This window comes from Musa acuminata, unplaced genomic scaffold (genome assembly GCF_036884655.1).
Source record: "Musa acuminata AAA Group cultivar baxijiao unplaced genomic scaffold, Cavendish_Baxijiao_AAA HiC_scaffold_689, whole genome shotgun sequence".
Classification (NCBI taxonomy): Eukaryota; Viridiplantae; Streptophyta; class Magnoliopsida; order Zingiberales; family Musaceae; genus Musa; species Musa acuminata.
Genome location: NW_027020925.1, coordinates 2,501 through 7,500, shown reverse-complemented (window position 1 = coordinate 7,500; position 5,000 = coordinate 2,501). Strand labels below are relative to the sequence as shown.

The 5,000-nt window shown below is 34.7% G+C and overlaps 1 protein-coding gene across 1 annotated transcript in view; it reads left to right on the top strand.

Moving 5' to 3' along the window:
* The window catches only part of LOC135663215 (cytochrome b6-f complex subunit 4), a 2,857-nt gene extending 2,320 nt beyond the window's left edge, over positions 1-537 (top strand). Inside the window, exon 1 of the mRNA XM_065176779.1 lies at positions 1-537. This exon is cut by the window's left edge and continues 2,320 nt beyond it. The gene's annotated coding sequence lies outside the window, so the exon portion shown is untranslated.
* Positions 538-5,000: the final 4,463 nt, after the last annotated feature.

Genomic DNA, 5,000 nt, shown 5'->3' with positions numbered 1-5,000 from the left:
TGAATTATTTATTTCTCTTGAAATCCGTTTTTTTCTTATTTCTACACACGTCTTTTTTTAGGGGGTCGACATCCATTATGTGGCATAGGTGTTACATCACGTACGAAACTTAATAGTATACCACTTCTACGAATGGCTCGTAATGCTGCATCTCTTCCGAGACCAGGACCTTTTATCATAACTTCTGCTCGTTGCATACCCTGATTAACTACTGTACGAATAGCATTTAATGCCGCCGCTTGAGCAGCATAGGGTGTCCCTCTTCTTGTCCCTTTGAATCCGGAAGTACCAGCGGAGGCCCAGGAAACCACCCGACCTCGTACATCTGTAACAGTTACAATGGTATTGTTGAAACTTGCTTGAACGTGAATAATTCCTTTTGGTATTCTACGTCCATTCTTACGTGAACCAATACGCCCATTCCTACGTGAACCGATTCTTGGTATAGCTTTTGTCATATTTTATCATCTTATAAATATAAGTCAGAAATATACGGAAAGAAAAGATACGGAAATATCCATTTCATATTAAAAGAAATCCTTTATTTTTGTCTTTTCTTTAGAAAGTTCTTTTTTAGAAAGATTATCCCTGTCTCTGTTTATGTCTCGGATTGGAACAAATCACTATAATTCGTCCGCGCCTACGGATCAGTCGACATTTTTCACAAATTTTACGAACGGAAGCCCTTATTTTCATATTTCTTATTCCTTACCTTAATTTTTAATCTATTCCTTGGAAGAAAATAAGTCTCTTGAATTTTTTTTTTTAACTTCGAATTGTATCGTCATGAAAGGAATGCTTTAAAAATCACCTAATCATTCGAATCTTTGTTGCGAAGTCTATAAATTATACGTCCCCTGGTTGAATCATAACAACTTACTTCAATTTTGACTCTATCCCCAGGTAGTATCCGTATAAAACTGCGCCGGATCCTTCCCGAAACATAACCTAGAATTACATCTTTATTATCTAGGCGGACCCGAAACATACCGTTGGGAAGTGATTCAGTAATTAAACCTTCATGAATAAATTTTTGTTCTTTCATTCCAGGTAACTTCCTTGAAGTATCAACTAATGGAGGAAGAGTTATATAACTCACTTTTCCTCTCTATTTCACAAATAGGAAGTTAGAGAGAAAATTAGGATACCAGAGGAGGAGGATCACCATATATATAACAAAAGTTCGCCTCCAATTTTTTCTCGTCGAGCTTCTCGATCTGTCATTATACCTCGGGAAGTAGAAAGAATTACAATTCCTATTCCACCTAAAATCTTAGGAATTTGTTGATAGTCGGAATAAATGCGTAAACCGGGTCGGCTGATACGCTTTAAAATAGTTCTGTGTATTCTTTTCCTAGTCTTTCTATGTCGCAGAGTTGAAACCAAGAAATATTTGTTACCTTCCTGATGTTTCCGAACGTTTTCAATAAAACCTTCTCGTAGAAGTATTTTCACAATATTTTCGGTGATATTAGTAGATGCTATTCGAACCGTTCCTTTTTTATTCATGTCAGCATTTCTTATAGAAGTTATTATATCGGCAATAGTGTCCTTACCCATGACGAACTATAATTATTGGTGCCTCCTAATTTTGATATAATCAACATGTTTCCTTTTTTTCTTTGTTTTATTTTCTTTCTTTTTTTTTTTTTTTTATTATTATAAAATTATTTATTATTAAAAGTATATGCGTGAGACACAATCTACTAATCTACTAAATTTGATCTATTTTAGATGTTCTGATATATCATAGTCCCATCTAGTAGTATTTATAATACCTCGGGAGCCAATGAAACTATTTTAGTAAAATTCAACTGTCTCAATTCCCGAGCGATCGCACCAAAAACTCGAGTTCCTTTTGGATTTCCTTCTTGATCAATGACAACCGCAGCATTGTCATCATATCGTATTATCATACCGTTGTCACGTTTGAGTTCTTTACAAGTACGTACAATTACAGCTCTAATTATTTCCGATCTTTCTAGTGGCATATTAGGCACTGCTTCTTTGATTACAGCAACAATAACGTCACCAATATGAGCATATCGATGATTACCAGCTCCTATGATTCGAATACACATCAATTCTCGAGCTCCGCTGTTATCCGCTACATTCAAAAGGGTCTGAGGTTGAATCATATCATTTTATTGGAATCCGTTATTTTAATGCAAAGGATGAAGGAAAAAAGAAATATTCTCTGTCCAGAAATAAATAAACTTGCCGTTGTTTTTTCATCCTCAATACACTGTTTAGTTCTACATACCTATCCTGACAAATTGAGTTCGTATAGGCATTTTGGACGCAGCTAGTGAAATAGCTGCTTTGGCTACAGCTTCTGATACTCCGCCCATTTCATAAAGTATTCGACCTGGTTTAACAACGGATACCCAATATTCGGGGGATCCCTTCCCCGAACCCATACGTGTTTCCGCAGGTCTTACTGTAACAGGTTTGTCGGGAAATATACGTAACCATATTTTTCCACCACGACGCGCATATCGTGTCATTGCTCTTCGCCCCGCTTCTATTTGTCTAGCTGTGATCCAAGCGGGTTCAAGTGCCTGAAGAGCGTATCTGCCGAAACAAATACGATTGCCCCGACAAGATATTCCCTTCATTCTTCCTCTATGTTGTTTACGAAATCTGGTTCTTTTGGGGTTATAGTTGATGGTCGTTTCTTAATTCCATCTCTACTACAGAACCGGACATGAGAGTTTCTTCTCATCCAGCTCCTCGCGAATGAAAGGATTCAATAATATTACAGATACGCATGTATTTAATAAACTAATACACTAAGACATTTATTAATATTGAATTTGTTTTGTTATACAGGAAGATGTATATACAGGATATACAGCTAGAATATTTATGTTATGCATATTTATAGATATAAATTATAGATAATGCTTTTTATTTTATAACGATCCTTGATCCTTATTTTTACCCTTATCAAATGATGCCAAAATATTGTAATGTAATCTCAATAAATAAAGGTTTCGCGGGCGAATATTTACTCTTTACTGTTTTATTCCTAGGTCAACCCATGACTTCTCAGAATAAATAAATTTTTTCTCGGTTCGTTCCGCCATCCCACCCAATGAATTATTCGGATTCGTTTTCAGTAGAATCCTATGCAGTCACAGGTTCCGTCGTTCCCATAGCTTCTCCGTTAATGGTTAGGCCTGAACTCTGCAATGGAGCTCCCAACAAAATTCCTTCTCGAGTCAATCTCCTTAGTTTTTATTAACCCGAGGCTCTTTATTATTATTTATATTATTTATATTCATTCAGTATTGATGCTTTATCACATTGCCTTTATGAGGTAATTCATAGACCATACATATTGGAATCATATATCATTGATATTTTTGTTCTCTCTTTCTATCATCCTTCCATTTATCCACATCCCTTTATTTTTGTTTCACAACCCATAATCTGATTTTTTATGGAAAAGATTTTAGTTGCAGTTGCTGCAACTATATGATTGATCCACTCATCTCATATAGTGACTGTTTCTTGGGATCTCGACAATACGAAGCAATAAGTTGGTTATTAGTTTATTTTGTTTTTATTTTTGTTTTTATTTATTTTATATAGTTATTAAGTTTAAGTAGGGTTTAGTCTATTTTTTTTTAATTCCAACTCTAAACTCTAAAGAAAAATTAACGAGTCACACACTAAGCATAGCAATTATAACAAATGGTCAATCGAATTTTTATTCAACCTTATAGAATTAGAATTGCTCATTTTTGTTTGATTTAACGGAAAAAGAATGAAACAGTTTGTTATTTTTTGTTCTATCACTGGCCAGAATGGCAAGATAAATAAAGGTCTATTATTCCTCGTCCACAAATATCCAAATTTTGATGCCTAATACTCCATAGATAGTTCGAATTGTATAGGAACAATGATCAATTTTAGCGCGAATTGTTTGTAGGGGAACCCTGCCCTCTCTGATCCATTCGACACGTGCAATTTCTTTTCCGTCAATCCGCCCTGCAATTTGTACTTGCATTCCTTTTGTATCCGTTTGTTCAGCTAATTCAATAGCCTTTTTCATTGCCTTTCGAAACGAAACTCTATTTTTTAATTGTAAAGCTATATATTCCGCAAGAATATTAGGTTGCCCATAAGGTTTTTCAACTCTTGTGATAGCAATGTTGAGTCTTCGGTTCACAGAATGAAATTCTTTTTCTACATTCATCTGTAATTCTTCGATTCCTCGTGTTTGGCCCTCTATTAATAAATTTGGAAATCCAATATAGATTATGACCTGGATCAAATCAATTCTTTTTTTAATTCCTATACGAGCGATTCCTTCGAAACCCGAGGATATTCTCCTATTTTTTTGTACATAGTTCTTGATACAATTCCGTATTTTTTCATCTTCCTGTAAACCCACAGAATAATTTTTTGGTTGTGCGAACCAAAAGGAATGATGACGTTGGGTTGTACCAAGTCTGAAACCAAGTGGATTTATTTTTTGTCCCATATTTTCCTATTATATTTTCTTTCCATCCATATATGTTATTTTACTATGTTTACTATGATGAATCTAAATCCTAGATTCATCTAAAAATAATTTAGATTTATCCTTTAATACAATTGTTATATGACAAGTAGGTCTTTTTATCGGATAACTACGTCCTCGAGCTCGAGGTCTTAATTTTTTCACAATGGTACTCCTATTAACTTTGGCTTCACTAATGAATGAATCAGCTTCGTTCAAACCCATATTATGACTAGCATTTGCTGCTGCAGAATAAACCAATTTTAAAATGGGATAAGATGCTCGATAAGGCATGAGTTCCAGTATCATAAGTGTTTCTTCATAGGAACGTCCGCGAATCTGATCAATTACTCTTCGCGCTTTGAAAACAGACATACTACATATATGTTGAGCTAAAATTTTTACTTCTTTACCCGAACTCGAGTTCTTTGTCATAAGGTTATCCTATCCCCCTGAATGATAAACACTTGTTTTACTTTCAGTTTTTTTT